This window comes from Anolis carolinensis, chromosome 1, assembly GCF_035594765.1.
Source record: "Anolis carolinensis isolate JA03-04 chromosome 1, rAnoCar3.1.pri, whole genome shotgun sequence".
NCBI classification, from domain to species: domain Eukaryota; kingdom Metazoa; phylum Chordata; class Lepidosauria; order Squamata; family Dactyloidae; genus Anolis; species Anolis carolinensis.
This window is the reverse complement of record NC_085841.1, coordinates 77,847,919-77,869,964: the sequence shown is the minus strand read 5'-3', so window position 1 is coordinate 77,869,964 and position 22,046 is coordinate 77,847,919. Positions and strand designations below refer to the sequence as shown.

Here is a 22,046-nt window from a genome sequence, read left to right as displayed (position 1 = left end):
CAGAGCATCCATCCCCCCAGAAGGGCAGAGTTATATTGACATTTTATTTTTAATTTTCTCTTATGTTTGTCATTTAACAGCAGCTGCACTCTTGAGTTTCATTGAGCTGAGATCCCATTCTTGGTTTGTAGCTTATGTTCCATCAGAATATATGAGAAATATGGCTTCTTTGGTATTGAACTATCAAAAGCCTTTGTTAAGGTCCAAATAAATTATGACTACTGGATACCTCATGTCTTTCTGTTTCTTTTTGTTTTCAAAAGAACTATGAAGGTTGGTGAAATAAGAGTTACCTTAGCAAAAAGTGTAGACTCTTTTCGAGCATGACTTTACTAGGATGTCATCCTTAATAATATTCTCCACCCATTTTTTTGAAAGAAATGTTAAGCTAACTGGTCTATGGTTTCCTAGATCTAACGTGGGTTCTTTTTTAAAAACCTATATTAGATCGTCTATTTTTTCTTGCAAAGAAGCTGATCTCAGAGACATGCTATATATCTTACTTAGATCATAAGTAACTTCACATTTGATTTGAAAATCCTCTGGTTCAATTATTGTGAAGGGATAGACTGTTTGAAAAGGTTCACACAGTATTTAAGACTGCCACTAAAACTAAGTTCTCTTAAGTAATGTTTTAAATATGACAGAGGAATTCTGACATAACTACTATCTACTAATGTAACAACAAGTCCCAGAATTGGGCCATACATTCTGTATCTTTTTCCAAGGCTCAAAGGCAGTCTACATTAACAATGAAACAGCTTTTAAAATTATATAACATATAAAAACAGAGCAACATGAGTTCCTTTATCAGGACTTATTTTACTCAAGGCACACAAATCTTCCAGAAGGTGTTTCACTGTACTTTTACACATCGCTATAAATAATGTAAACAAGCATAGGCATGTTTGATTGTGCCTCAAAGACTAATGGAGTAAGAGCTTCAAGTACAGTACACATTTCTGTAATTGTACTACTAATAGCAAAAAAACAAAATGCCATAAAATACATTCAACTTGAATCCATACTGATGAACTCAAAGCCTCTGGGGACCTCATCACATTGAGTTCCTTAATCCAAGAGACAATGAGGGTATCATGGAGCAGTGGGGCAAATCCACTGAGCAGCGGTGGAAACAGTCCTCAAGTGCCCCCGCATTACCCCCTTCTCCATCACATGGTAGAAGCCCTTGCTGTCTGACTGTTCCCAGCTTAACTAATGACAACACAGATAACCACCTGTTTGTCAGGTCTCCACCCTACAACGCTTCCAAGTCAGAGCCTCACCAGAAGTAGACCTGTGTTATATTATGGAAGCATCGTAGGACAAAGCCCTAGGCCCATGTGATGAGGTCTGTATTGACATTGGTGTTAGGATTCCAAGTAATTTATGCCTAAATAAGGGCATTTTATGTCTTAATGGATTTTCAAATCACTAAAATACCAGGAGTCCCAAATAAATTATTTGGAAAGCTTTGATTACTTCTTTGGACTGATCAAAAATAAAGTCCTTGAAGTGTCCCACTAACAGTTTAACTTCCTCTGCACTGCTTGCTTTCTCTAAAGCAGGAGTCGGCAACTTCCATGGGTCCAGGGATCAATTTTCACACCTGAGATCTGTCAAAGCTTAAAAGGGATCCCCAAAAGGTCTTCAAGAAAAAGGAAATTCAACAGAGATGGAGAATTTCAGTTAGTACATTTGTCTGCAGAAAACATGATAGATTGATCAGAAAATTTGTTTACACTTTCCTCCTTACCTATTGCATATGGCTACTAGTACAAATGTAATCAGAGAGAAAATATGACATTAACTGAAATATTAGCTTGGGGTCAGTGAGGGAAAACCAATCAATGCTGCAGCACATGGTTATCCACATTTAATTCCAATCGATTTGGATGAAACATACAGCAAACAACTTTTTGTAAGATATGTGTTAATTAGTTAGTGAATCATTTCTTGAAGGGGACTAGCAATTAGCATATATTAAAGCTTCTAGAAAGCATCATATATATGAAAGGGTTTTCAATGTAGCAATAACATTTTGATAACCTTGTTGCCTATGTCAAAATAAAATATCTGTCAATGTTATTTATTCTTAAGGCGAAAGATAGAAATACATTTGTAATGGATAGCTTTTGGAATGCTCTACACAAGGTATAATAAACATATGTATTATGGGAATTGCAGTATGTGTATGTGTACTGCGGCTGCCATAATCCCTTATCATTGATCATAGTAGGCAGGGCTAAGGAGAATCATGGGCTAAAACATCTGGAGGGACAAATATTCCCCAGTCCTGCTCTCAATGTCATTAAACTGCAGCTACTAGCATTCTTCACCATTAGCTCTGAAGTGTTAAAAGAAAAACATTCTTCATGACTTGACTATCTAACCATGGACACTGTTAATCCTGGAACTAGTATGAGGCTAGCTTCAGCAGTTTCTGTAGTCACCATCCTTGCCTTGAATTAGTCCCATTATTACCAGTCTAATCATATGTGCACTGAAACTGCTGTCTTCCATGCCAGTTTGAAACTGACCCAAGTGGTGAGTGTAAATGTGCCCTTAGACATCCATCTGGATATCTTGGTTCTCACATGAGGAAAACAATGGATATAAATCAAATAAATAAATAATATGTTTAAACGAGTGGCTTAGAATCAAGGACAGATATTTGAATGTAAATTTTATTTTATAAAAACATCAATGCAAATGTCAAAAAAGAGAAAGAAATGGGTGATAGGGTGCGAAATAAGCTTGGCAGTCTCATAGTATTCGAGAAGGGTCCTTCAAAAATATGTAAAGAGATGAGGCATTGATTATCAACATTTCCCCTTTGTTTTCTGGACCCTTTAAAGGCAAAGTATCCATCCCTTTTCTGCCATCCCTTTTCTTTGGTCAAAAACAGTTCCCTTGGCTTTTTGTGTTCCTAAAATTAGAATAATGCTGTAAAGGAGTAGGAATTTTAAGCTGCATAAGTTTAATATTTTAATTATGATTTTAATTTTTGACCTGCACAGGTATATCTCTGTTAATGAAGTAGGTGTGCTCTTGAGCTTTACTTCTTTAACAGAAATAATGCTACCATGATTAGAAAACAACATGACAAGAATATGAGTAGGATCCTATATTTTAAAAAAGAAAGAAAGAAGAGTAATTCAATCTCTTTTAGCAAACATTTTACCCCAAATGAACATTTTGTATTTGTGATATGAAGCAACTAGGGGAGGATCTACACTGACAAGGGGAAATCTAGCACGACATATGCTGGATTGGCTCCAGGATAGTTTAGACAGGCACTCCCCCAGCCACTCCCATTCTCCATGTTGTGGCAGTCCCTGGCCATGACATGGATCCTAATTGTTTGCCGTTACCTGCAGTGATGTCAGCTAGAACAACAGAGTGATAAGAGAGGGGAAAGGCTTTGGAAACAATTAAACTTATTTTCATGTTGCAAACGGAAGATATCATAAGGAGTAAGTAAATCTATCCAAATAAAAGACTGTTGAAGGGCAGAGAGAGACAACAATAAAAGTTGGGGAATACTTCTGCTCTCTTGTATAATAAAAATATGGGTATTCTGCAAAAAAACCCAAAAAACTACAACACAAGATCCCTTAAAGCAATTGCTAGAAAATAGTTTTTCCATTACTTCAAAGGCAGCATTAAAGTAGCATGAAATTCAAAACTCCTGGTTTTATTATGGAAGATTTTATGTCATCTGACAAAGTGCTCCTCCCTATATTTTATTTTTAACAGCTACTCTTTAGTTTTAAAACCTGATATACAATGCCTTGCAGAGATATTTTTTAGTCTCATCCACATATCTCAGCTCCTTGGGGGAACTAAGATTGATCTAAGTGGCATTGTTACTATTTGATGTACATAGGATACCCAGCACTGTGGGTGATGTGCAACTAATAATTGCAAGTTTGTTTTTTTTTACTTAACTATTGTGCCACAGTAAAAATATTTTGCACCTTTATGGTGTTAAGTCTCTTGTGTTCATCAAGAAGTCAAAGATGTGGAAAAGTCAAAAGGGTCATTGACTACTTCTGCAGGGCATTATAAATTAAGGATGCCTCATTATTTCAAATATTTCGACACCCATCTATCATAATATGACATACCAGAAGGCACTTAGAAATTTAATTAAATAGTCAGGCTCCAATCCAATGCATCATTACATGCATTGATGTTCCATCAAAATCAAACATGTACAACTCTTTCTTGAGGAAGAATGTTGTACATGTAACTAATCCTGTTAAAAACTAATTTTTCATGTGTCTGTGATGGTAAACCTGAGAGGAAGAGCCATTAAATTTATTTTTAGTAGACTTATAAAAGATCTGGCTTTACATCACAAAATACAAGTAATGTAGACTTTTAAATTGAATAACATGAAATGTCAAGTGAATTATAATTTCAATATTTTTGTTACTGCTGCTGTACGGGTCAGGTAAGCTGTGAAGTACTACTTTGTACATTAGTATCTTTCAGAGTCCATTTATAATATTGAAGTTATGACTTAAGTCTATACCACCATATATATAACAGAACACTGTCATTTAACAATCCAATCCTAAGAATGCTTACTTACCTGAAAGTACATTCTACCAAAACCTGTTGGATTTTCTCCAAGGTGCATATGTGCATAGAATATTAACACAAAAGTAATTTAAGAAATTGCAAAAATGGAGGCAAACAAAAGCTTACAGTTTTAGGATGAAAAACTTGCACCTAAAATTGCTCTTAGTTTCATTTTAGCCATTGTAGTGAGACATGAAACAAAAGATGGATTGGAGTTCAATGAGAACCAGAGCTTTCCTGGCCATGATGATTTTCTTTTTTCATAAATTATGGGGAGCAGCATTCATTCATTTTCATAGCCTGGTTGCAGTTGAAGCTGCCAAGAGACCATCTGCTAACTTTTCTGTGCTATAAATAGATACATGTATTTTTTTTAAAGCTCGTGTCATTTGAGGTGATTTAATTTTTTTGAGAGAAGTGAAGCAGCAATATGTAAATGAGTTAGCTAAGGGGGAAAACCAGTAATATTTATTTATTTATTACATTTCTATACTGCTCTCTCTCATCCTGAGGGGGGACTCAGAGCAGTGTACAACATGGCAAAATTTAATGCCGCAATATATACAAAAGCATTAACACAACTGAACTTAAATTTGTGTGTGTTTCTGTGTATAGATAAAACTAAATAAATAAGAGAAAAACATCTTTCACTTCCATTGAACAAAGAAAATTGTACAGATAAGGAGAAATTTACTTCAGTAAATATTAGAGAATTTTGGAATAGGTCATTCATGGACCAGGTTTTGAATCCCTGCTTGACCACAGAATCCTATTGGTTAACCTTAGTCAATTCACACACTCTCAGCCTCAAAAGAAGACAGGGACAAACCTTATGAACAAATTATGTCAAGAAAACCCCATTTTAGGTTTACCTTAGGATGGATATTAGTCAGAAATTACTTGTGTTGTGATTCAACCTGATGGAGCTGAGGGGCTTGGGGTTTCAGGATCTCAGAGATCAGATGCAGTTTCAGGATTTGATGGATCAGATGCAGTTTCAGAGCCTAGGAGAATGCTGGAGTCAGATGCAGCTGATAAGGAGGAAAAGGAGGGCGTGTTGGAGCAACAGGCTGTGTCTCCATGTGAAACTACATGTTTTGGAATCCAGCAGCCAGGGAGGTGATCTTTCACCTACAAGCAACATTGATAACATTAGCTCATCTGGGGGAGCAGTGGACTTGGATACATGTTTAAGACTGGCTCTGAAGGGGGAAGGATTCAGGTGCTGAAAATGAGACAGGATTTGTGTGTGTGTGTGTGTGTGTGTGTGAGAGAGAGAGAGAGAGAGAGAGAGAGAGAGAGAGAGAGAGAGAGGAGAGAGAGAGAGATGAAAACCGGCCCCTCAAGGTCAAAAGAATGCATTCTTTGTAGACCTTAAAGCAGAGGAAGCTGTGTGGGAATTTAGATCTAGCAACATCGCTTTCCCTGTGAAGTCTCCTAGTCTCGTTCCTTGTTCAAGCCAAGATTCAAATTCATATTCTAGTATCTTGTTTCATGGAATATGTTGGGATTCATGTTCATGTTTTGCTCCTGGTTTTCTGGATTTTTGCCTAGGGATTCATGTTCCATTTTTGGATTTATCCTGCCTTTGGATTGTTTTCTATGAACAGTTTGATCTGACTTTTTGCTTGTGGCTTTTGCCACAAAATCATAGAATCATAGAATGATAGAGTTGGAAGAAACCTCATGGGCCATCCAGTCCAACCCCCTGCCAAGAAGCAGGAAATCAAATTCAAAGCACCCCCGACAGATGACCATCCAGCTTCTGCTTAAAAGCCTCCAAAGAAGGAGCCTCCATCACACTCTGGGGCAGAGAGTTCCAATACCGAACAACTCTCACAGTGAGAAAGTTCTTCCTAATGTTCAAGTGGAATCTCCTTTCCTGTAAATTGAAGCCATTGTTCCACGTCCTAGTCTCCAGGGCAGCAGGAAACAAGTTTGGTCTCTCCTCCCTATGATTTCCCCACACATATTTATACATGGCTATCATGTCCCCTTTCAGCCTTCTCTTCTGCAGGCTAAACATACCCAGCTCTTTCAGCTGCTCCTCATAGGGCTTGTTCTCCAGACCCTTGATCATTTTAGTCACCCTCCTTTGGACACCTTCCAGCTTGTCAACATCTCCTTTCAATGGGGGTGCCCAGATTTGGGCAAAGTATTCCAAGACACAGCCTTCTATATTAACTCTTGGGTTTTACCCTTTATTTACTCTGTGGTGTTTTTCCCAAGGTGTTTTTTATATGTGCTTTCTTAATAAACTGCTTTGACTTTCACATTTGGTTTCTTGGTGGGTGCTGTGAGCAAATAGAAACCCTGCTGAGGTGCAACAACTTGAAGGCACAACATATCAACAAACAACAACCACAGCAACAGCAACAGACAAGATCCTTTTTCAAAGAAGTACCGTGTTAGTTCATTGCAGCACAAAAGGAAGGATAGAGTGTAGAAAAAGAAAACTGCAGCATAACCTGCAAGGCTTACTGGTAGCTTCCTGTCAGAATGTGTGACACCCCTGGCTGCGAGAGCACTGGAAACCAATACACCGAGGCCAATAAACAATCTAATATCTTTATTAAGGAATTAAGAAATTAAAATGAAAACAAGCAGAAGATATAGTTCATCAATAGACCTTTCAGGAAAGGTCAAATATAGTCCAGTAATATATTGTCCAATGTCTAATATTAGAGTTTAAAGTTTGTAATCCAAAACCGAAACACACTCAAACTTCCAAGCGGTTTGAGTGGGGAAACGTCCAAGTCTTTTGCTAGAGTTCAATGTAAGTCCAAGGCAAGGTATGGAAGACAAGGCTGGAACCACGGCAAGGCAAGGCAAGGAAACACGGCTGGGCAAGGCACGGAAACACAGCTAGGAAAGGCACGGCTAGACTCGAAGGTAGTGGATCCAAACGCGGTCCACACTTGGCTGAAAGTGAAGTTAATCCTCCAACTGACACGTTGACTCTGCGCTGGCTAACCAGCGCACAGAACTTTTAAGGAACTTCAAATCTTTTCATAGAGCAGGTGTCCAAATGCTCTTTTCCCAAGGGAAAAGAGCTAAAACAACATCTTCACCAGATGCGATCCTCCCTGAGAATTCTCAGGGGAAAACAGGTTAATCAGCAGATTCTCTAGCTGCTAATCGCGCACTCCTTCTCCTGCCAGCTTTCTCAAACCTACTAGTTTCCCAAAATATTCGTCTATCAAAGGGAGGGGAACTGGTGGGAGAAGGCTCCGTTTCAAGGGCCTTTTTAATGAGCTGTGGACTAGAATTGTCAATAGGAAGCAGCTGGAAAGAGGCAGAGTCTTGCTGAATCAGCACAAACCCCATGTCCTCGTCACTGTGGTCCATAATGGAGGCAGGATCATGGCCCAAGGGTTCAGGGGACATCACAGAATGTGAACTGTAAGCAGGGCACTGTTCTTAGGGAAAATAAAACATCTAACCTTACTTCAAAGGACGGATATGTGAGCCAAGACTTGAGATAAAGTTAAAGGTAAAGGTTTTCCCCTGACATTAAGCCTAGTCATGTCTGACTCTGGGGGTTGGTGCTCATCTCCATTTCTAGGCTGAAGAGCCAGTGTTGTCCATAGACACCTCCAAGGTCATGTGGCCAGCATGACTGCATGGAGCGCCCTAACCTTCCTGCTGGAATGGTACCTATTGATCTACTCACATTTGCATGTTTTCGAACTACTAAGTTGGCAGAAGCTAGGGTTAAAAACGGGAGCTCACCCTGCTCCCCAGATTCAAACTGCCAACCTTTTGGTCAGCAAGTTCAGCAGCTCAGCAGTTTAATCCACTCTTCCACTGAGGGCTCCTCAAGGCTTAAGATACTTTGTTCATAATCAGCTGGGTAATTGTGAGGGAAGTGTGTGAAGGGGGGTGGGGAGAGATTGAAAAGAGAGACACAGCAAAGGAAAATGGAGAGGTGGACAAGAAAGGATTGGAAGAGGTGCCCTTAAATCTGTCTTGTGATGACAAAATAAAAGAGTATCTCGACAAGCTTGCCTGCTTATGTTTATGGACTATCTGATAGAATTTTATTGATCCAAACAGCAAAGGGGGCATTTTCACCATGCAAACCAAAACTTTTGCTGTTCCTCTTCTAAGGGAAGAGGAGCAATCTGCAACACTGCCAACTCAGTTATTCTGGCACATCAAATTATTAAATCAGTGGCAAATGTTTCTATTGCATCCCATTTGCTAAGACTGAAGTGTCATGCCCATCAAGTTGTGTGTAGCCATCATCACGATGATTAGGGATAGTGGACATTGCAGTCCGATATATCTAGTAAGTGGAAAGCGTAGCACAATCATCTTGATTTGAAGATATTTAATAAGCAGCATACACATATATGTCTTTTAACCACTATTTCAGCACATTTAAAATTAACTGAAATCCTTTCTTTTGGTAGAAAGAACCATTCCTCTTTTTGTTTCCAAGTAAGAAGTGAGCCTTTCTCTCAAAGAAATCCCTTCAAATAAAAGAATGGGGAAAGTTCAAGATTCTTTGAAGCATATATAATGCTTCTCAAGGGGCTATAAAAAGCTGCTTTTATAGGTTTCGGACCAATGGTCCATCTAGATCAGGACTGTCAACAGCTGTCTGGGGAGGGGTCTCTGAGGCGCAGGTCTTTCCCAGGTTTGCCACCTAAGATCTTTCAACTGGAAATGGCAGTGACTTAACCTGTGGGCTTATAAATGTGGAAGGGGGGGGGGGGCAGGGGGACTGAAAAACATTTCACTGCAGATCTATGACACCTCCTCCTTAGTATGCTGCTAAAAGAGTCTGCGTTACCATCTGCTCCTGTGTTACAAGTAAAAAATGAAGACAAGTGTTTTATGAAAATTGGTTGTGAATGCTGTCACAACATCAGTCACTTTACATGCAAACAAAATTCCAGTCGGAGCAGTGACCTATGGAAATGGGGGCGAAAAGTATATAAAAGAAAAATCAATAGCAATAGCACTTTTCCTGCCATGGGAATGGCTTTCTGAGAATAATTTATTTCAAACAAGCAGAATCACCTTGTTTATGACAGCGTAGTAATCTCAAGATTCACGTATTAAGACTCCTTTTCCTTCTTATTAAAGTAAGATCCAGAAGTCATATAAAAATACTTTAACCTGTTAAAACAACCCAGTGACTAAAGTCTATTTTCCAAAATTGTGTTGTAAATCATGGCTCACACTGTATAGAAAATTAATCTTTTCTACTGATATATTCTTTTTTATGGCTTTCTTTTTCATATATTAGGTTGTTTTATTGCTCATTTCTATAAGGGGGTTTAAGCCATTTTTTAAAACTTTTTTACTTCCAGGTAGTCACATAATCTGTTTTATGGCAGTAAAAGGCAAAAGGTATGAAGGAGATTATAGGAACTTCATTAATCATAGCTTTCTGAGCAAAACACCGTCTACCCAACAGATTAGTACACTGCAGAAATTTAGAGAGTTGTTCTTGCAGACTTCCCCAGCTGTTGTCTTTGAAGGTCTTTCAGTATGCCATCAGTGCAACATCGTGGGTCTCTTCATTTGTGAGGAATGGCCTCCATTAGCCTAGAGGGCATGCTAGATCTCCCATCACCAGTATGCATGTTTCTGAAGCACTGAAGATCTATTACATCATATTTCATGTGCTTATTTTTTCACATCTCAAACTTCTGAGAGTTAGGACATGTTTTATTGTAGGTTTTTGGTATTGTTTTATTGTCGAGGTATAGAGACACATTGCATTCAGGTTCACAAGAACTCATTCTGGAATTCCAGGAATTTCATAGCATGTTCCTCTACAAAAAAAATGGAAAATCAGAATGAATCCTCTTCCAGCTCTTTAAAGACTTTTTAGTGAGGAAGCCAAGGGTTCTGTTGATTCCTAAATTGGACTTCATTAGAATTTCAGTGAATGTGAGTATGTTTTGGGGTCATGGCATCTATCTAATTTGGCTTAGGTCCAGGTTATTTTGTGGGCCAGATCTCTCTCTACGAACCTGTTAGAAATCTATGATAATCTGGAGATGGCCATCTCTCTGTCCCACCACCTGCTCAAGTGTGTTTAGTGGCAATGAGGGCCTTTTCAGTGGTTCCTCCCAGATTTTGAAACTCTCTTCCAAGAGAGACCAGGATGGCCCCTTCTCTGCTTACCTTTGGCAGACAGGTGAAGACATGTTTCTCCCACGGGCATTTGGAGGATGATGAGGGGCAGGCTGCTGGAGAGGTTCTGAGTGTGTTTGGGTGGGTGTGGTTGCTCTTTTACATGTAATTGTAGTTGTGTTTTATTGCATTTTAACTTTGTACTCATGACACAATTCTTTCATTTTTTAAATGCTTGTATCTGGCTTGTTTTAAATTTTTATTGGGTTGCATCATGATATTGTTAGGTACCTTGAGTTCCTAGAGAGAGAAGAGCAGGAGAAGAGCAGGAGAAGAGCAGTATGCAAATACATATATGCATACTCTGAAATCTTCGAATCACCTAAAATTCCTGCCAGTTTTCTTCTATATATGAAATTGTGTACTGCGGCAATGACAAACTGTATGAAAGATTGCCACACGAACTGGGCAGATGTCTTGTAGTAACAAGTGCTCATTCAAAGTTCACTGGGCCCTATGACAAATATATGGCTTGCTATATTTTATTCAGAGAGAGGGAGGTATACTTGACCATTTGGGTGCCTGCACTACAATCTGTCACAAAAATGGTCCTTTTAATATTGTGGAATGTCCTGATCTCTAACACGTAGTCCAGGGAAAGAATAGCTGCAAATTGACATCTTGGTGAGCTGATCAGCCTCCATTCAAATGTGTGCATGAATTACTTTTATTTGTTATCCATTCTTATACTGAATTGCTAGGCTTAAGGTCAAATTATAATTACTGATAGTACTAGTAGTGGTAGTAGTATTTATTTATTTACTTTATTTACTTTATTAATACTCTGCCCTTCTCACTCCGAGGGGGACTCAGAGAGGCTAGTAGTAGAATATAATTTCAAGTCATCTGTCAATTTATGGCAACCCAATGAATTTAATAGTTTTTCTTGTCTTGCTCAGAATATAGCTTACAAAGTCATAATTATATTTTTCAGAACTCAACTTGTTTATTTCATGCCATCACTTACCTATTTTTGCATTTATGAACAATGAATATAACTCAATTGCACATTTTAAAGAGAACTTTGCTACAAAATATATAACACAGTAACAAAGCCTTCTTTGAGGAGTTATGACTAGCCATGTGAGTGGAACAATGTCATCTATATTGTCTGCATGTGTGAGGTCCTATTAATTGCAACAACACTAGTCTGAGTGGTCATTGAATCACTGTTATTTAAGAGCTCCATTTTTCCAAAGGTATTAATTACCCAAACTTCATGATGCTTGCAAAGAAAAAAAATATTATGCAATTCTTGACTAAATCCACATGAGGCTATGTTGAAAGTCAGCCAGCACACTGAGTGTAAATTATGCAAACAGCAAATCCCAACTGTGTGCCGTTTACCAGAACAACAAGCTGAAGTTTAATTAATCGAATGCCTAAGACCCTGTGCCAAGTTTCTTTCAAGGCTGATTTTACAGTTCACAGAATAACATCCCTCTTCCTCACCTCTACACTAGATCTTCATTAATCTGACAAGAACCTGACTATAGAACTTGGACATCACAAGTCATAAGGGAACTCTAGTCCATCTGTAAGTGATGAATATACTTTATTACAATATTTACCAGGCTGGTTTGTCTTCAACAATTCTCTTTCTGAATCACGTTGCAGGATTCCACTTCAGTATCAGTATCAAGACTTTGATGTTATTGCCTGCTAATATCAGGCTGAAATTATGCTATGCAGGTTGTCTGTAGAATTTGCACTTGATTTGAATGTCCAATAAATTCTCACAACTTAGGAATGGACATCTCAGGCAAATTGCATGTTCAGATTATTCCCACTTTTACCAATTCTAGTTAACCAATTCTTCAGTATGTGAGGAGATAAACTATTAGCCTATCCCACCACCATGAATCAAATTGGAATTCGGCCAAGCTTAGAAATCTTCCTTCTTTGGATTAAACTATTAGAATCCCTAGCTAGCATGACCACTGGCTATATAATCTGTGGGTCCTGGGGATTTATGATCCAAAAGAGAACACTTCCGACCTCTGGGATGCAGGTACATTGCTGCTAAGCGCAAATAAACAACAGTCCTACAGCCTGTCTGCTGCACATTTCTATCCACGCCTGGAAAGCTGTGGAGTTTGTCCTGCACATCTCAGCTCCTTGCCCAGCTTTTCTGAAATGTGCACCTCGTTCAGATTTTTATTTATTTATTTATTTATTTTTCAAACTTATATGCCGCCATTCCCCCAGGGCTCGGAACGGCTTACAAGAACAGGCTAAAATCTAACAATTTAAAAACATCTTTAAAACATCTTTAAAAACATCTTAAAAACATCCTAAAAGCATCTTTTAAAAACATCATTTTAGGCTATTTACAAGTGTTGCAGTTCTTCACTATCCTAATTTTAGAGGAAATTGGACAACCTTTCTATGTTTGGCCAAACAGAATCGTAGGGTCACTTCTTGTGATATGAGTTGGATGGGTGGATTCTAAGTCAGAGCCAATAGTAGGATCATTGTGGTTTAATGGGAAAAAAGGAGAGGAACTACTGATGAACAGCTCAAGGCACTGAAGTTATAAAATTAGATGTTGATCAGACCTTAATAATTAGCCTCTTAACTAGTTTGAAGAGAGCTGGCCTAGGGAATAACACTTCAGTCTTGATGCCTTTATTTCACACAAGATTCACTGTATTGTGAGCAGGACATTTCTCAGGTCACTGGCAGGATCTCCTGAAGACATTTTAAAGCAAGGACGGAGAAACTGCAGCCTGTGAGCCACTTTTGCAATCCCTGAAGCTTTCTTAGCCTACCTTGCAAAATGCATTAGTTTTGCTTGCACTGCTTGGTGTCACCCTTCTCCTCTCAAAAAATAAAATACATTTTAAAAGCAAGAAGATTTGCCAACACTAAATCAGAATTGGCACCACATTACTATGTAAATAGTAAACAATAGTATTACAGGTGTGATAAATAAGGTGTTTAGCCAAAAACGAAGCACTGGCAGGTTTTAACAAAGATGAGTCAGAAACCATAGTTCATACTGTTTGAACTATGGGAAGATTGGAAGTCATGCAGTCGTTTTGATGCTAGATTCATGGCATGACTGTTCAAAGAGCATGCTGAGGTATGGAATCTTATCTTCACTTCAGGCAGTCTTTGTCTGCACTTATTGCCAGATTATTCAGCTGCTGTTGCTGTGTTGTTGTTATTGTTGTTGTTGTTGTTGTTACCACTATCATTATCCCATATTTTCAACCTTAAAACAGACACATATAAATGTCCTTGCTATTTACCATAAAAATTCAATTTTAATAAAAATATAAATAAAGTTAATTTTAAAGCAGTCTGATCTAAACAAAACCACACAAATGGCACAAAATGCCATGACCGTCTAGTTTTCAAACAGCTGCCAAATCAAATGATCTCTGTATGCTTTCTGAGAGACATCATGGAGGGTACAAACCAAGCCTGTCTAGGAAGAATCTGGGAGTGGACAATGGAAATTTCTAAACTAAATTCAGTTGCTAGTTCTCACTACCTTACATCTGCTGGACCAATGGCATTTATATAAGTGTTGATTTAACATTCCACAGTTGATTCAATGGGAGCAATAATTGGATTTAAGTCATTATGTTTTATCTGGCTTAAGTATCAGTGTGATATGCAGATACAGTACAACCCCGTATCTTTGGCGTATATGTTCAAATGTCCCCTGTGCATACCTGAAAACACCTATAAATCATGAATCCTATATTTTGACTATACTTGGGCTGAAAGAATACCATATATTAGCTCCGGGTACATTGTGAGGCACACACACATTTGAGTAGAAGTAATATTTTTTGAAAGTTTGGTAAGTGAAACCATGGATATCAAATCAGTGGATGAGTTGGTACTGTACCTTAAATAGGCCTGAATTCACTGTAATTATCAATTGGAAAAGAACTTGCTTCCAGTTGATATCTGTATGGTTCAATGAAATCACCATCATTAGCAAGCAAGTAGTTTACTTGGTTTGCAGCATCTGACAGAAACATAATAATACATTGTTTATTGATATATCACATCACAGTTATGTGCATGAGATTGTTAAATGCTATTTTATAGATTCATGTTTGTCTTTTTATTCTCATCTTGCCTTCTGTGATTTATACTAAGAATTAATTCATTTTCAAATTTAAAGCGATGTTATTTCTTAAATCAAAATCTTTTTGCTTAGAGGGCCAGGGGGAAAACAGATGTTGTTTTTTTCCATGACAAAAATAATGACAGCATAAAAATATGCTCATATGAAAACCACACCTGATTTCTCATTAGTTGCTGGCAGTGAAAAGCATGTTTTTGGTGAGATGGAGTTAGGAGCATTTGAAACAATACATTGATTTCCATCTGTCAGCATAAACTATAAAAAGTGATATTAGTTTTTTAAGAAACACCATCCTAACTTTGATTTCATCAAATGCTTGACCAATATTTTCTTTAAAATAAACAGTTTCTTATGAGAGCATTAAAAAAAAATGAATCTGAGAGCCTGGCCCAGGCAATTTGGGAATCTGAAGATTAGTTTGAATATTGATGACTTTTGTTTTTCATTATATCCTTCCTACTTCTGCCACCAGCAATATACAGCTGATGATCCTCAGGACAAATTTGGACCACTTGTCTAAGCATTAACAGTCTGTCCTTCTCTAGATGGTAAAAGTAGTAACTGAACTATTCTGGATGCCATGAGCTCAGAACTGGCATGGCAAAGTCTATTCTGGAGGTGAATTCACTGAAGGATTATATTGTTATTATAGCTGCCAGAGTGAAAACTGGAGAGGGTTCCTTTAATGGCTGTGCAAAAGAGGGAACTTCAGCTAGTAACGCTTGGCTGTGCAACAAGCCACGGTTCCTGATGATCTCATAGTTTTGCAAGTTTGGACAGCAGGATTGGGCAACAAGCTGCTCAATTTGCTATCCACACCCCAATGGACCCACGGCTCTGCCAGCACCAGCATTTCTTTTGATGTCATCTTGGACCCCAAGCCATGTAACATTGTTCGCAAGCCTATGGGATAGACCTGCTTTTTTTCGTGTCAGGAGCGACTTGAGAAACTGCAAGTCGCTTCTGGTGTGAGAGAATTGGCCGTCTGCAAGGACGTTGCCCAGGGGACGCCCAGATGTTTTTGCCATCCTTGTGGGAGGCTTCTCTTATGTCCCCGCAAGGAGCTGGAGCTGATAGAGGGAGCTGCTTGCTGGCAGTGAGATAGTGATGGCAGCAAAGTGATCTGCTTTCATATGAATGGTGAAAGGGTCCCAGGGATGCATCAGAGCAGATTCAGAACCATTGCACCAGATTTTTTCCAATACATGTAAACAGCCTCCTAGTGCAATACCAAGTTCACTACTCATTGTCCAGTCTAACCCTCTTACCCTATATCTCAATTTTAAATTTCAAATTATAGTCATTGCAGATTACTCACTTATGTGTTACAAATTAACCAATCTGCAAATTAAAAAATATATATGCACAAATATTGAAACTGCCTGCTCTCACTAAGACCAGGAAAGAACAAACCTTTTCCATCCATGGTATTTTGCATGCATAACATTTTCTGTTTCTGGAAGAATACTGGGGCAAGTATTCATGGTGAAAACTATCTCTATAACCTTTAACCTCTAGCATAATATGGAATGTGTATTAACATAAATATTAAGCTGGTGCTATTTCTGCTATATATATACACACACATAGGGTCTCCTTTAGCTAATCAGTTTTTCATGCATTTAAATAGGGACATTAGGGTGATGGTAATTACTCCAGTTTCCCCATTATAATATTGATTCCATAATGTATTGTTGCACAGCACAATGGAAACTGAATTAAATTATTGCTAGTAGTCCACATAACTCGTGCTTTGTTGACAGCATCCAATCTTGCCAACAGATAAACATCTGATTTTTAAAATATGTGTAATTGTATGGGGTGTAAAATACCTACTAATTTGTGGAAGAATATAGATCCTAGCAGAGAGTACGTATAGCTGGATACTTTTAATTAAATTCAACACATTTATTTTAAATTCTGAGCAATGAAATACACTGACTGTAAAGTCAAGGACAAACCATGAAGAACTAGCTGTACATAAATATTTTGAGAAATGGTATAAGATCTTGAGGAATAAGCTTGTCAGGAGTTTGAGCACTGAAGGCAGCACAGCTGACTGCTTGCTAAGATGTCTTGTTAAGAGCAAGTATCTCTGTATATTTTGTATTTCTGTGGAGTGTTGATAATATTTGTTAATGGTAAGATACTGGTGGTATTACTGTTTATGAGCTTTGATGTGCCAAAATTGAGACTTCAAAAAATCTATGCAGTGTAAGGCAAAATCTGCTTGTAATAAATTCAAGATGATGCAGAAAATATCAGTCATCCAATTAAGAGAAAAAACTTCTGGGTAATTGTAGGAAGTGTTGTCTATGATGTGATGGGAGTTACTGAGAGTGTGATTTATTATTTCTCCCACCACTAGAACCTCCCAGTCTCCTGAATTATTTGTAGACATTGGTACAAAGGTTTAAGTGGGGAAATGTGTTTGGATCTATGAATATTGGTGATCAACATATATCTTCATAAAATGTATGTGACTTGGTCCAAGAGTCCTATGAAGGGAATCCTCTCATGAGGGGCTCTCAATGGACAAAGAGGGAGGGTGATCTTTACCCATTACTATTTCCTTCTGTAACTTTTTATATTCCTTGAAACACTAACTGCTTCATAGCTGGGAACTCCAGAACAGAAAGTTGGGAGCTTGTGCATAGAACCTCAAAGAGAGGCAATGCCATATGTTCTAACAGTGAGGGTATCTACTAGATTACATTTCCTTCTATGGGAATATAAGTACCATATATATACTGACCTATAGATCAACCTCATGTATAGGTTGAGGGCAGGTTTGGGTATGGATTTTGATATGAGCATGGTTGTCGAGCGTCATTCCACAGAGAGGTGAAAGCATCAATGCTACCTAAGGGGGCCAGCCACCCTAGCTGATGCCATTCTCCTACCCAGCATTCAAAATGTCAGAAGCAGCACAAAAGCAGAGAAAGTAGAGTGGGTCAGTGGTTCTTTTAAGACCACATCCTATGAGGGGGGAAAGTGGGGGACAGCGGAGCAAACCGTCTTCTTCCTTTCCCAGTCATTGAGGTCCCATGCCTTTCCATATTCAGAGATGGCTGCCGTCTGTCATAATCACTCGGACTGTTACACCATCCCACGTCCTTTCCCTGTCTTTCTCCACTTCTCTTCTCTGGTAGCACCTGACTCCAGAACATGCAGTCTTCACTTTGTTTCCCTTAGCTGCCACAACAGAGTCCCACAGGCAATCACCTAATGACCTTACATCATGTGATTCCCTCCATGGGACTCAGTTTCAGTAGCACAGAGAAGCAGAATGAAGACTGCATAGGATGAAGTTCATAGATTTTCTTGAGATGGACTAAGCTGTTCCTTTTTGCCATTCTACTCAGACAAGGGGGTGATTATTTTTAAAATATATGTTAAGCTACAGTACTTACATTGGCCTATGGATGAGTGGGCCCAGATTAAAAAAAATTATTGCAGCTGCAGCATCTTTAGCAAAGTGAAAATGGCAGAGTTCACCAAAACAATGCAGGCCATGACTGAGATGTCCATTATGGAAAAATTGAGAAAATTAAACCAATTACAACAGACCAGCTGAATTTGCACTTTTTATTTTTACCTATAGCAGTATTAGCAGTTACTAATATTAGTAATAGTAATGGATTATTACTGTTATTTAATAGTGACATGCTGCCCAAACTATGAATTAGAATGCTGCCTATCAACTAAAATGGCTTGTGAAAAACAAATTAAATTGGATGTCAATATGAAATAGAAAAATACCATTACAATTTTGCATACTTCATGCTATCGTTATTTTTTATACCACAGTTTTGAAAAGCCTAAGTAGATATTGAGTCTTGTTGCCAATAGTAAGATTTATTAGCACAAACTATATTGATTGAGGGATACACAAGTCATTATTAGATCAGAAGGATTAATAACTCCTAATAATAACTTCACACAAAAGTCAATACATTTATGCTTTAAAAGATCTACATATTCCCTACCGTACACAATACACAATATTTTTATTTGATGCCATTATTAAAACATTAGAAGGTGAAGCCCATGATTTAGCTCCCATTTGATAATAAATATTTGCAATATTGCTGCCTTTTTTCTGAATTTTTCCTGAATGCAAATGCAGTTATAAGCTTAGGATATAATTTTCCATGGTATGTATCTGAAGTGATGTACGGCAGTCCCCAAGGTATAAACATCCGACTTGCAAATGACTCACAGTTAAGAATGAGGGTGAGACAACAGGAAGTGAGAGAAATCTACCCCTGGGAAAGGAAGTTCATTCCTCAGAGTTATCATGGGGAAAAGATGTTTCCACTCAAGTTTTCTCACCAAACCTTGTTTCCACAACAAGCCATTTTCTCAAAATCCAATTGTCACAAGGACAGAAAGTGAGGTAAAATTTTCAGAACAGGGGCACAGACAGCAAAATAAATGTCACAGGGGTGTTAATCCTTCCCTGTGCTAGATAGATAGATAACTAGAGTTGCACTTTAAAAATGTGACTGTTCCAACTTACATACAAATTCAACTGAAGAACAAATCTATGTAACCAATCTTGTTCATAACTTGGGGACTGCCCATATATAATAAAAACATTATTTTCAGTCTTCTGAATGGAATCAGTGAGCACTAAATAATAAAATAATACAAAAATATTTAACATAATGGTTACATTTACAGAGTACATTCATATTAATATAGATCCACACATGTACCCACTGCAAGAGAATGAGGCTGGGGCCCTATCTACACTGCAGTTTCTGATGTAGATTAACTACACTGAACTGGATCATATGAGTCTACACTGCCATATAATGTAGAGGGAGCCTGAGTAAGTGATGAAAACCACACAAAGTGGAAGGATACAGAAAAAAATACAAACAATAAGCCGACCTATCTTATGTCATGTCAATCAAAAACACTTCAAAAAAGCAATTCTCTGATTACTTTTTTTTTTAAAGAAACACATGATGTATCTACAGGACAGTATTATATTAATTTGGTACTACTTTAATGGAAACTTCAGTTTGGTTGTCTAGTGAGATAATTGGAAGTTCTCTGCTAGAGAGCTGTAGTGCTGTAGTGCAAGGGAATTGACAAAATACCTTTAAGTACAACTCTAAGCAACACATACAGAGTTCCACGAAAAGGAGTCGTGGTAGTTAAACTGTAGTTGAACTGGTGTGATTGTGCTGTGTGGATGCATAAGGGGAAACCAACTGTTAGCAGTCCTCTTCAGATTCTACATATCCTCTGATTCTTTGGTTGCTCTTGTGTCACCTCACCCTTTTCTGGTGTCATGTCTTCTTCCTCTTATGTCTCTGTTGTTCCTCCTGTATGCTTTTCACTTTGGCTGGTTCCACACATACATTAAACCCACTTTGGAACAGGTTTAAGTCCACATACCCAGGAGAAAAAAATGGTCTTTGCCCATTGGCTGTCCTCATGCCATTCCAAATATTTTCGGGAACATAACAATGATGTGTGAAAAGACAGGAGGAGCCAGAAACGATTTGCTCCCCCCCCCCCCAATCTTCTCGTGCGTCACCGGTATGTTCCATCATGCAGGAAGATGTGCCAATGCCTAATGGCTCCCAGTAAGTTTCCTTTTTAATTTAAAGGCTTTGGGGATGGTGGGAAGGTAGTGGGCACCATCTTGAATCTTTGGACTCCAGAAGCCCAAAAGGTGTGAGATGGATGTGCAGACAGACCCCTGGGTAGTCCTGGGACTAGCCAAGGGTCTGTCCCCACAGGGCCCATAGTCCATTAGACCTGCGCCTTTCACAAAGGCACGGGTCTAATGGGCTATCAAATTAATTTGGGATAAACCAGGGTTTCCCTGCTTTGTCTTGAATTAATCCTCTTTTGCTGGTGGCGTTGTTTGGATGTCTCCAGTAAAATTGCAAGAGGGCCTGGGATATGGGCCCTGTCTGGATGGGCCCTTTGATTCTTCTGTGGCCTCTGATTTAATACATCTGCTATAGTGGGACTATCAACTGAATTTTAGCTTAAAGCTTCCTATAATCAGCACAACAAAACTATGAGATGTTCTTGTACATTTTTGTGATTTTGTGATGTTTTTCTGTAAAATCTGGAATTGACAGGTATTGTTTTGGCAATAAGGTTTTTTTTCATTCAGGCAGAGTTTCACTATTCCTTGCTGAGCCTCTTCTTAAATATTCTTGCATTTCTGATAGTTCAGATGGAGACAGGACAACAGGGCAATGAGGGAGAGGACATTGACTTATAAGTTTAAGAGTCTGATGTTCTGAAAGGGCCCAGACATTTTCATCTGAGCATGCATTCATATGCACACACTCTAACTCTTTCTTTCTTTCGGGTCAAGCAGCACTACTTCTTGCATTTAATCCAGCATGTTATGAAGCAGCAGCAGCCACCATATCACAATGCATTTCCTCCTATTCAAATTCCTCTTCTCCTGAGGTATTCCTATTTTCCTATATCTGGCAAAGAGAGGCATATATCCACCCACTAATGAATTCCAACAACACAAGATATTTAATTAGTTAATATCTAGCATTAATCAGAAACACAATAGAGGTTGATAATGATATATAGGGATATACCTCACAACCTCTGAGCATGCCTGCCATAGATATAGGCGAAATGTCAGGAGAGAATGCTTCTGGAACATAGCCATACAGCCCGGAAAACACACAACAACCCTCTGATTCCAACCATTAAAGCCTTTGACAACTGATTGTTTTCAGAGTTAAACAATGAATTGATTATTTCAAGCAATATTCTAACCCTTGCTGTTTTAAATCCTGTGTTTAAAACAGGATTGCTTCACTATCCTGTTTTAAACACACTGTAGAAGAAAATTTTATTTTTCTCATACAATGTACAAGTTTGTGTTTCTATTGCACATGACAACATCATGCAGTTGGAAAGGGAATTTCTCTCCAAGCAGAGAAATACCATTCTTAGGGTTGCACTATGATTCTGCTTATGAAGAAAAAAGGTTAGTACTGTATATATGTGAGAACAGAGTTGATATTCATCTCCGGTAAGTGTTTCATTGCTTTACATATGAATTATATATGAATTAGGTATTATACAGGTGATTGGCACATCTTCTATAGCCAAACTTGATAAATGCAGAAACTTGCAGTTGAGCAGCATCTGGAAGGCTGTACAATTCCTGCCCTTTGAATCAGGCCGTAGT

At 38.3% G+C, this 22,046-nt stretch overlaps 1 protein-coding gene and 1 long non-coding RNA gene across 3 annotated transcripts in view; both read left to right on the top strand.

Moving 5' to 3' along the window:
• Positions 1-22,046, top strand: part of sash1 (SAM and SH3 domain containing 1) — a 713,255-nt gene that overhangs the window by 357,479 nt on the left and 333,730 nt on the right. The gene's annotated exons all lie outside the window — the stretch shown is intronic.
• LOC134298164 (uncharacterized) overlaps positions 1-22,046 on the top strand; it is a 125,316-nt gene that overhangs the window by 44,579 nt on the left and 58,691 nt on the right. The window contains exon 2 of the long non-coding RNA XR_010005118.1: positions 1-22,046. This exon is cut by the window's left edge and continues 21,717 nt beyond it; it is cut by the window's right edge and continues 58,691 nt beyond it. This is a non-coding gene — a long non-coding RNA (uncharacterized LOC134298164).